We start from the raw sequence: 12,931 nt of genomic DNA on the forward strand, positions 1-12,931 counted from the left end.
TCACACTGTTTCTTTCTGTTATATCACACTATTTCTTTATGCTACATCATATCATTTCCGTTATGTACATCACACTGTTTCGTTATGTTACATCACACTATTTTTTTCTGTTACATCACACTGTTCCTTTATGTTACATCACACTGTTTCTTTATGTTACATCACATCATTTCCTTTATGTTACATCACACTGTTTCTTTATGTTACATCACATCATTTCCTTTATGTTACATCACACTGTTTCTTTATGTTACATCACACTATTTCTTTATGTTGCATCACATCATTTCCTTCATGTTACATCACACTGTTTCTTTATGTTACATCACATCATTTCCTTCATGTTACATCACACTGTTTCTTTATGTTACATCACATCATTTCCTTTATGTTACATCACACTATTTCCTTTATGTTACATTACACTGTTCCTTTATTGTACAATACATAGTTTTATTTATTATATAATACACTATTTACATATAGTATAATACGCTGCTCCTTTACGGTATATCGCATTGTTAATTTTATGGTATAACATAGAGTAGGCAGAGCACAGATAGCCCAGTTTTGTAGATTTGTGCTTCATCACAACAAAAGCAAGAAGTCTTACTACACTGAACGAAAGAGTCCAACATGAAATATATACTTAAAGCGTCTTACTTTTACTTTTGAAACAAAGTGTTTAACAATTCATAACCTACCTTGATTTTGATGACAAAGAACATATTTTATAAAATAAAGTGTTTGTGTTTAGACGGCTTGAGTTGTTACTTATACACGGTGATGACATAAACATATTTAAATATTGTACAATTGTAGCAAAGTATATTACACTTTCTGTTTAAATAGTCTCCAGACTTTGTTATCATGAATTCGATGTACGATAATAGTATTTCGAAATGTACTTAGACATCATAGTAAACCTTACTGGTGTGTTATAACGCGGACTATGAAGGCTTCATAACACCTTGACATATATTTCAGTTTATAACAAACCTTAATGATATTCTTCTACACAGGCAATGAAGACTTCTTAGTACCTTGAAACGTGTAGAAGTTTTTAATAAACCTTACTGGTGTGTTACAACACGAGCTACAATACTTCATGACACTTTGGTACGTGTAGCAATTTATAATAAAGCTATGTATTCCACTATGTTTTTATTACTGTCATGCTCTTTCTACTTAATGGTCAGACCAAGTTTATTAAAATATAGCTCAGCTAAGTGTTTCACGAGGATTTTATTACTGTCAGATGCCTCCTAATTAATGGACAGACCAACTTTATTAAAACATACCTAAGCTATGTATTTAACTAGGTTTTATTACTCTCAGATTGTTTCTACTTAATGGACAGACCAAGTTTTTAAAATATACCTCAGCTGTGTATTCCACTAGGTTTTATTACTCTCAAATTGTTTTTACTTAATAGACAGACCAAGTTTTTAAAATATACCTCAGCTGTGTATTCCACTAGGTTTTATTACTCTCAAATTGTTTTTACTTAATAGACAGACCAAGTTTATTAAAACATACCTCAGCTGGGTATTCCACTAGATTTTATTACTCTCAGATTGTTTCTACTTAATGGACATACCAAGTTTATTAAGACATACCTCAGCTGTGTATTCCACTAGATTTTATTACTCTCAGATTGTTTCTACTTAATGGACAGACCAAGTTTATTAAAACATACCTCAGTTATGTATTCCACTAAGTTTTATTACTCTCAGATTATTTCTACTTGATGGACAGACCAAGTTTATTAAGACATACCTCAGCTGTGTATTCCACTAGGTTTTATTACTCTCAGAATATTTCTACTTAATGGACAGACCAAGTTTATTAAAACATACCACAGCTGTGTATTCCACTAGGTTTTATTACTCTCAGAATATTTCTACTTAATGGACAGACCAAGTTTAGTAAAACATACCTCAGCTATGTATTCCACTAGGGTTTATTTCTGTCAGATTATTTCTTCTTAATAGACAGACCAAGTTTATTAAAACATAACTTAGCTATGTATTCCACTAGGTTTTATTACTCTCAGATTGTTTCTACTTAATGGACAGAACAAGTTTATTAAAACATACCTCAGTTATCTATTCCACTAGGTTTTATTACTCTCAGATTATTTCTACTTGATGGACAGACCAAGTTTATTAAAACATACCTCAGCTGTGTATTCCACTTGCTGTTATTACGGTCAGATTCCTTCTACTTAATGGACAAACCATGTTTATTAAAACATTCCTCAGCTGTGTATTCCACTAGGTTATATTACTGTCAGATTGTTTCCACTTAATGGACAGACCAAGTTTATTAAAACATTCCTCAGCTGTGTATTCCACTAGGTTATATTACTCTCAGATTGTTTCTACTTAATGGACATACCAATATAAGTTTTATTTCTGTCAGATTATTTCTACTTAATGGACAGACCATGTTTATTAAAACATACCTCAGCTATGTATTCCACTAAATTTTATTACTCTCAGATTGTTTTTACTTAATGGACATACCAAGTTTATTAAAACGTACCTCAGCTATATATTCCACTAGGTTTTATTACTCTCAGATTGTTTCTACTTAATACACAGACCAAGTTTATTAAAACGTACCTCAGCTATATATTCCACTAGGTTTTATTACTCTCAGATTGTTTCTACTTAATACACAGACCAAGTTTATTAAAACGTACCTCAGCTATATATTCCACTAGGTTTTATTACTCTCAGATTGTTTCTACTTAATACACAGACCAAGTAGTTAGTTGCACATCATCCTCACATCCTTTTCAGGTAATATATTATTTCTTTTATTTTTTTTTGTGTGTTTTGCTTTTTCAGACTGCGGTTTACGTTATTGAAGTTAGAATGGTTAATTAGTTAGTATCTAATTATAGATTCTCTCCTTGGTGTTTGTTTACGATATAAGACGGCTTTAGGATCATTTGGTTATTTAAAAGCTCAGAACATTTTCAGAAAGTTATTAGTGAACTTAATAGTTATTTACGTTTTATTAAAATATTTTTCACAAATCCTATTTCAGATTATCCCTCGGTAATAATGTTATATTTCTCAGAACCACACACAGAGAAATTAGTTATTTATACTTGTCTATAAGTGGTAAGCCTTTTCTTAGGATAACAGTAATACATAAGACAGTAATGGTTAGATTTTGAAGTACCCGGATTGCCAGGTTAAATTCGCTTCTGAAACAAATCATACGTGTATTGTAATTAGTGTAGTTTTGACCATACGTATGAACTCGTAATTTAAGAAAAAACTATCTTAAGATATGGTTTATCGTAAAAAGAGTCCAGAATAGAATTCAAAGTGTTACATTACCAAAGAATAAAAACTGTTTCAAAATAAACGGACGAAAAAATGAAGCATTTTTGAATTAGGAAACACAAAATGTTTCCTACAACTATAGTGAATGATTAACAAAACTAGCTAGGAGGTTAAAGCTTCATTATTAAAAATTCTAATTTCTGTTTTCTTTTTTGGGGACTTTTAGAACGTGCCTACTGTTTCTGTCGTCTCTTGCAAGTTTGGTAGCGGCCTTGCTGTTCTCTGTGCAACCAGTCCACACAGAAGCTGTAAGTACCAACAAGAAGAGGCTTAACAAACAGCAGGTTTAGCTTCAAGTAGTTTAGCTTCATAAATATACTTTTCTGAAAACTTGATCTTCTGCCACAAGTCTAATGAATACTGTTCTTATTGAGTTCTAATTATCTATGGATAACAATTTCCCCTTTCAGTACAATTCACTCTGTGTTAATCACGTGATTTTCCAATGCATTATTTGTAGGTATGTTGCTGAGCCCGCTATTAGTTTGATTAATACCTATTAGTTTGTACTTAGGTACATTATTTGTCTGGTTAATACTTATTAGTTTGTACTTAGGTACATTATATGTCTCATTAATACTTATTAGTTTTTACTTAGGTACATTATATGTTTGGTTAATACTTATTAGTTTGTACTTAGGTACATTATTTGTCTGATTAATACTTCTTAGTTTGTACTTAGGTACATTATTTGTCTGATTAATACTTATTAGTTTGTACTTAGGTACATTATATGTCTGGTTAATACTTATTAGTTTATACTTAGGTAAATTTCTGTCTGGTTAATACTTATTAGTTTGTACTTAGGTACATTATATGTCTGGTTAATACTTATTAGTTTATACTTAGGTACATTATATGTCTGGTTAATACTTATTAGTTTGTACTTAGGTACATTATATATCTGGTTAATACTTATTAGTTTTTAATTAGGTACATTATATGTCTGGTTAATACTTATTAGTTTGTACTTAGGTACATTATATGTCTGGTTAATACTTATTAGTTTTTACTTAGGTACATTATATGTCTGGTTAATACTTATTAGTTTGTACTTAGGTACGTTATATGTCTGGTTAATACTTATTAGTTTTTAATTAGGTACATTATATGTCTGATCTTTACTTAGTTTGTACTTAGGTATGATTAATACTTCTTAGTTTGTAATTAAGTATACTATTTGTATGATTAGTACTTATTTTGTACTTTGGTACACTACGTTCCTGTGCACTAGTTCGGACTTTGTAGTTGTAGTAGGAAAATTTAAGTATAATCATTTATATATTTTTTCAAAACTTTATAACCTTGATAAACATGTTACAGAAAAATATTTGTTGAACTCATGTTATCATGTATTTAATGTTAACAGAAATATGTCTCTACATCTAAATTAAATTATTTTGTGTTCCAGGTAGCCGGAATAGTGGGCAGGGCAGAGCTATTGTCAGCGATATTTTTTTTATGTGCCTTACTGTACTTTGTGAAAAACAGACAGAAATCCTATACAACAGGTCAGTATGAGTATGTTTCTAACGTCATCACATTGTTTTCATTATATTCCTGATTACCAATATTTATCCCAATACAACTTATATGTTGAACGTTTTTACTTATATTTGTTGCTTAATCTTAAGTTATAATAGTAAAAAATAATCACATTGAAACTGACATAATAAAAGCAGAGTGGGTGAAGTGACACGTTCAGAGAAGGCCGAGAATAATGATCGTTATGTTCAATGTGTTATTTAAGCCAGTTGTAGCATCCTGGGAAGGAAGTATTGAAGACAAACAGAATTTAAAAGAAAGGTGCGATAAGAAAGGCATTAATGTAGAATCGAAAAACATAGAAATACTTTATTCCCATGTGTAGTAGGAGGAAATATTCCTTATGCAGTGTAAGTTCGTCTTTCTGGAAGTACATTAGCCAAGGACAACTTACCAGAACACACTTATTATGTTAGCATGTTCGAATTAATCTAAGCCTAATGTGATCGTGGCTATTATGTTCCGATCACTGTTCCAATATTAACACATTTTTATACTAAAAATATTCAAGTATATAATTATGGTGTTGCATTTTACTCTAAAAATTGAAATAAAATTTTCCTTTTAATACTTTCACCCTTTTTTATTTTGTACAATAATAAGTAAAATAGAGGTGTGGGGGAAAATACACGATCTTATCTCATCCGGTTTCAATTTTACTTTTACTACTTTCACCCTTTTTTATTTTGTACAATAATAAGTAAAATAGAGGTGTGGGAGAGAAGACACGATCTTATCTCATCCGGTTTCAATTTTACTTTTAATACTTTTATCCTTTTTTATTTTGTACAATAATAAGTAAAATAGAGGTGTGGGGGAGAAGACACGATCTTATCTCATCCAGTTTCAATTTTACTTTTAATACTTTCACCCTTTTTATTTTGTACAATAATAAGTAAAATAGAGGTGTGGGGGAGAAGACACGATCTTATCTCATCCGGTTTCAATTTTACTTTTAATACTTTTATCCTTTTTTATTTTGTACAATAATAAGTAAAATAGAGGTGTGGGGGAGAAGACACGATCTTATCTCATCCAGTTTCAATTTTACTTTTAATACTTTTACCCTTTTTTATTTTGTACAATAATAAGTAAAATAGAGGTGTGTGAGAGAAGACACGATCTTATCTCATCCGTTTTCTATTTTACTTTTAATACTTTCTCCATTTTTTATTTTGTACAATGAAAAGGAAAGTAGAGGTGTGGGGGAGAAGACACGATTTTATCTCATCCGGTTTCAATTTTACTTTTAATACTTTCACCCTTTTTTATTTTGTACAATGATAAGTAAAATAGAGGTGTGGGGGAGAAGACACGATCTTATCTCATCCGGTTTCAATTTTACTTTTAATACTTTCTCCATTTTTTTATTTTGTACAATAATAAGTAAAACAGAGGTGTGGGGGAGAAGTCACGATCTTATCTCATCCGGTTTCAATTTTACTTTTAATACTTTCTCCATTTTTTATTTTGTACAATAATAAGTAAAACCGAGGTGTGGGGGAGAAGTCACGATCTTATCTGATCAGAGTGAGAGAAGATTTTCTATAGAATGCATTTTATTACTCAGCATTTCTAAAACGATTCAACTTGTGAACGTATAAAAGGCCCGACATGGCCAGATGGGTTAAGGCGTTCGACTGATAATCTGAGAGTTTCGGGTTCGAATCTTTGTCGCATGAATAATGCTTGCCCTTTCAGCCGTGGAGACTTTATAATGTGACGGTCAAACCCACTCTTCATTGGTAAAAGAGTAGCTCAAGAGTTGGCGGTGGGTTGTGATGACTAGTCTTACACTGCAAAATTAGGGACGACTCGCGCAGATAGCCCTAGAGTAGCTTTGTGCGAAATTCAAAAACAAACAAACAATAGTATAGAAAACAAAAAAAGGAAAAATTTAAATTAACACAAAAGTTATAAAAGCGTACTTGACACTGCAGGTACGAACGCATCATGAAAAGTTTGGGTTGTGTCAGTTCTCTCTGTACCTTTTCTTCTGACAGGTACAGAAAGGTAAAGAAACGTCTTAATAAGCTGGCAACAAGAGGAAACACGTTATGTAGATCTGAGTGAGCAAGTTTGATGGAGGATATAAAGCACGTTCTGTAGATCTGAGTGAGCAAGTTTGATGGAGGATATAAAGCACGTTCTGTAGATCTGAGTGAGCAAGTTTGATGGAGGATATAAAACACGTTCTGTAGATCTGAGTAAGCACGTTTGATGGAGGATATAAAACACGTTCTGTAGATCTGAGTGAGCAAGTTTGATGGAGGATATAAAACACGTTCTGTAGATCTGAGTGAGCAAGTTTGATGGAGAATATAAAACAACTAAGAGAAAAATTAATACTACAATAGGCTAAAGAGTTTTACCTTCGACTCTAAAAGAAGTCATTTGCCATTTCTTAGTTTTATAAATTTTACAATTAATAACACAGGCGTGGGAATTTAAATATTCTTTTTGTTTTAATAACGGATTTAGCGTAATGTAGCCACCTGGATTAAGAAAATAATATTATTATTTGTTCTTACCACGTGATGATTTTTTTTTTAACAAAAATCTGGAAGAAAACCAAAACTTTTATTTATATCAAATTATTATTTTGTTCACCACAATGAACATTTTTTTTTTTATTATGCTTGAGTTCTAGGTCGATGAATAAGATTCTCGCATCGCGATTGGTCTAGAGAAGTGAAGAAAACTGGATATTATTTGTTGATTCAGCATACAGGAATTACTGTAGAACATGTAAACATTTCAAGACAATAAAACCATTACAGGGGTATGTTGTTAGCTAGATACAAAGAGGCGTTATAACACACCAACTTAAGTTATTCACAACTTATCGGATACCTTACAGCGCTGAATTTAGTATGTCCGGTTTCAAGATGCTTGTACTCAATGATTAAATACCCACTTTAATTTCTATGCACGACGTCAGTTAAACATTTATCTGTTGACGATAAAATAATCACAGTAAATGCCAGAAACATGTTTTTAGCTAATATTCTTGAAATAACCTGACAAATTACCAATGTAGGCTTACCTGCTAGTCTTATCTTGGCATGGCCAGGTGGGTAAAGCGGTCGACTCGCTACATCCAAATGTTTCAAGTGATAGAGAGAGGAACGAAAGGTCTGAAGTTTTAGTTTTAACCTCAATGTTTGACTAGAATTTGTCAAACTCTTGAGCCGGGTTTGACCTGTTGTTTAAATAATGGACACTTGGATGTTAATCCCGTTTTGTTAGCCTGGGAAGAGTCAAGAAGGTGGCAACTACTGCTGACTGGATGATATTCTTACGGTCAACATTTCGAAATTAGATTTGGTGTCGCTTGAACAATGTGTATATATATATACCTGCCTTGCTTGTATTCATGTTTAACACAGGGTGGTGGTATTTTTTCAACGATACACGTTAAATGTTTAACCAAAAATTATAATCGAGAAAAAGAAATCGCTACTATGGGAATATTAATTACATTTACAAGCTTAAGAATATTTAAAATCATGACGGTGTCGACCTTGCATTGTCAATATTACGTCCACCAAAAGAAACAAAGGCTTCATGAGTGTTACACCTGGTTGCCATAGAACTCATTTGTACTTTTATTTTTGTGAACCACTCATCCTGATTGCTCCAGTCCTAATTATAGCTTAGCATCAGCTATTTAGAATGTGCTGCAGTCCTAATTATAGCTTAGCATCAGCTATTTAGAAAGTTCTCCAGTCCTAATTATAGCTTAGCATCAGCTATTTAGAAAGTGCTCCAGTCCTAATTATAGCTTAGCATCAGCTATTTAGAAAGTGCTCCAGTCCTAATTATAGCTTAGCATCAGCTATTTAGAAAGTGCTCCAGTCCTAATTATAGCTTAGCATCAGCTATTTAGAAAGTTCTCAGTCCCAATTATAGCTTAGCATCAGCTATTTAGAAAGTGCTCCAGTCCTAATTATAGCTTAGCATCAGCTATTTAGAAAGTGCTCCAGTCCTAATTATAGCTTAGCATCAGCTATTTAGAAAGTGCTCCAGTCCTAATTATAGCTTAGCATCAGCTATTTAGAAAGTGCTCCAGTCCTAATTATAGCTTAGCATCAGCTATTTAAAAAGTCCATTTGCACGAATCACACGCTGCACGTTCTACTTTGGCTCTACATCGAGTAGCTTTCCTACAACATCGGAAGTAAAGGAATCAGTCATCCCAGAGTTAGCAAACAGACATTATTTAGATCTGAGGTGGATATTTAAAGTAATTCAAAATGTATACACAAGTTATATTTATTTCAACTGCATAATAATAATACAATACAGTAAAAAAACAGAGAACCAAGTTACTGGAAAATTGAACTTTTTTAAATATATTTCATACACTTAACAACAAACTGTGAAAATTTTGACACATCTAAATGAAGCTAGTCGATGTGTCTAAACAGAAAGGTACAGAAGGTGTGACACATCTAAATGAAGCTATTCGATGTGTCTAAACAGAAAGCTACAGAAGGTGTGACACATCTAAATGAAGCTATTCGATGTGTCTAAAGAGAAAGCTACAGAAGGTGTGACACATCTAAATGAAGCTAGTCGATGTGTCTAAACAGAAAGCCATAGAAGGTGTGATACATCTAAATGAAGCTATTCGATGTGTCTAAAAAGAAAACTACAGAAGGTGTGACACATCTAAATGAAGCTATTCGATGTGTCTAAACAGAAAGCTACAGAAGGTGTGATACATCTAAATAAAGCTATTCGATGTGTCTAAACAGAAAGCTACAGAAGGTGTGATACATCTAAATGAAGCTAGTCGATGTGTCTAAACAGAAAGCCATAGAAGGTGTGATACATCTAAATGAAGCTATTCGATGTGTCTAAACAGAAAGCCATAGAAGGTGTGATACATCTAAATGAAGCTATTCGATGTGTCTAAACAGAAAGCTACAGAAGGTGTGATACATCTAAATGAAGATAGTCGATGTGTCTAAACAGAAAGCCATAGAAGGTGTGATACATCTAAATGAAGCTATTCGATGTGTCTAAACAGAAAGCCATAGAAGGTGTGATACATCTAAATGAAGCTATTCGATGTGTCTAAACAGAAAGCTACAGAAGGTGTGATACATCTAAATGAAGATAGTCGATGTGTCTAAACAGAAAGCCATAGAAGGTGTGATACATCTAAATGAAGCTATTCGATGTGTCTAAACAGAAAGCCATAGAAGGTGTGATACATCTAAATGAAGCTATTCGATGTGTCTAAACAGAAAGCCATAGAAGGTGTGATACATCTAAATGAAGCTAGTCGATGTGTCTGAACAGAAAGCTACAGAAGGTGTGACACATCTGAATGAAGCTATTCGATGTGTCTAAAAAGAAAACTACAGAAGGTGTGACACATCTAAATGAAGCTATTCGATGTGTCTAAACAGAAAACAACAGAAGGTGTGACACATCTAAATGAAGCTATTCGATGTGTCTAAACAGAAAGCCATAGAAGGTGTGACACATCTAAATGAAGCTATTCGATGTGTCTAAACAGAAAGCCATAGAAGGTGTGATACATCTAAATGAAGCTAGTCGATGTGTCTAAACAGATAGCTACAGAAGGTGTGACACATCTAAATGAAGCTATTCGATGTGTCTAAACAGAAAGCTACAGAAGGTGTGATACATCTAAATGAAGCTAGTCGATGTGTCTAAACAGAAAGCTACAGAAGGTGTGACACATCTAAATGAAGCTAGTCGATGTGTCTAAACAGAAAGCCATAGAAGGTGTGATACATCTAAATGAAGCTATTCGATGTGTCTAAACAGAAAGCCATAGAAGGTGTGATACATCTAAATGAAGCTAGTCAATGTGTCTGAACAGAAAGCTACAGAAGGTGTGACACATCTAAATGAAGCTATTCGATGTGTCTAAAAAGAAAACTACAGAAGGTGTGACACATCTAAATGAAGCTATTCGATGTGTCTAAACAGAAAGCCATAGAAGGTGTGACACATCTAAATGAAGCTATTCGATGTGTCTAAACAGAAAGCCATAGAAAGTGTGATACATCTAAATGAAGCTAGTCGATGTGTCTAAACAGATAGCTACAGAAGGTGTGACACATCTAAATGAAGCTATTCGATGTGTCTAAACAGAAAGCTACAGAAGGTGTGATACATCTAAATGAAGCTATTCGATGTGTCTAAACAGAAAGCTACAGAAGGTGTGACACATCTAAATGAAGCTATTCGATGTGTCTAAAGAGAAAGCTACAGAAGGTGTAATACATCTAAATGAAGCTATTCGATGTGTCTAAAGAGAAAGCTACAGAAGGTGTGACACATCTAAATGAAGCTATTCGATGTGTCTAAACAGAAAGCCATAGAAGGTGTGACACATCTAAATGAAGCTATTCGATGTGTCTAAACAGAAAGCTATAGAAGGTGTGATACATCTAAATGAAGCTAGTCGATGTGTTTAAACAGAAAGCTACAGAAGGTGTGACACATCTAAATGAAGCTATTCGATGTGTCTAAACAGAAAGCTACAGGTGTGACACATCTAAATGAAGCTATTCCATGTGTCTAAACAGAAAGCCATAGAAGGTGTGACACATCTAAATGAAGCTATTCGATGTGTCTAAACAGAAAGCTACAGAAGGTGTGATACATCTAAATGAAGCTAGTCGATGTGTCTAAACAGATAGCTACAGAAGGTGTGACACATCTAAAAGAAGCTATTCGATGTGTCTAAAGAGAAAGCTACAGAAGGTGTGACACATCTAAATGAAGCTAGTCGATGTGTCTAAACAGAAAGCCATAAAAGGTGTGACACATATAAATGAAGCTAGTCAGTGTGTCTGAACAGCAAACTACAGAAGGTGTGACACATCTAAATAAAGCTAGTCGATGCGTCTGAACAGCAAGCTACAGAAGGTGTGAAACATCTAAAGTGAGCTATTCAGTTGGTTTCCAATTCATTAAACGCTTTAGTATCAGAGAAAACAAATAACGGCATATTTCTAAGGTAACCTTTAAAAACGTGATTGTTTATTATTATAATACTATTCTCTTGAGAAAAGTACACAAAGTGTTGTGATATCATGAACTAATATTATACTAACTTTTAACTAAGGTTGAGTAAGTACATAAAAATATACATCATCGATTTTCCGAAAATGCTCATATAACATACTTTAGGGTAAAATAAGTAGTTTGGAAATTAAAATTATTTTTATTCTCTTTTCTCAGCATAACTTAATTCATTTACTCCATACAACTTTAAATAATAAATAAAATATATTTGAACTCTAGAAATTGAGGCATAAAACCGCTAACATTGTTATTTATAAAGATTTAAATATTTGTTATGTACAACATGGGGTGAGGGTTAAAACCACCACGTAATATAACGTCACTGGAATGTTTTGTATTTATTTATAAGATGTTTATTTTAGAATATTCTATAAAATAAAATATTTACTTCTTTATTTTTTAAGCCTCCTGGTGTTGTGGAGTAACATTAATATTAGCAGCATCCGGGACTTTGTGTAAAGAACAGTGTGCTACCGTTCTAGTTGTCTGTTGTCTTCTTGAAGTGCTGAAACTATGGGTAAGTTCTGACGGTGTGCTATCGTTCTAGTTGTCTGTTGTCTTCTTGAAGTGCTGAAACTATGGGTAAGTTCTGACGGTGTGCTATCGTTTTAGTTGTCTGTTGTCTCTTGAAGTGCTGAAACTATGGGTAAGTTCTGACGGTGTGCTACCGTTCTAGTTGTCTGTTGTCTTCTTGAAGTGCTGAAACTATGGGTAAGTTCTGACGGTGTGCTATCGTTCTAGTTGTCTGTTGTCTTCTTGAAGTGCTGAAACTATGGGTAAGTTCTGACGGTGTGCTATCGTTCTAGTTGTCTGTTGTCTCTTGAAGTGCTGAAACTATGTATAAGTTCTGACGGTGTGCTATCGTTCTAGTTGTCTGTTGTCTTCTTGAAGTGCTGAAACTATGTATAAGTTCTGACGGTGTGCTATCGTTTTAGTTGTCTGTTGTCTTC

The sequence above is a fragment of the Tachypleus tridentatus genome, chromosome 11, assembly GCF_004210375.1.
Source record: "Tachypleus tridentatus isolate NWPU-2018 chromosome 11, ASM421037v1, whole genome shotgun sequence".
NCBI classification, from domain to species: Eukaryota; Metazoa; Arthropoda; class Merostomata; order Xiphosura; family Limulidae; genus Tachypleus; species Tachypleus tridentatus.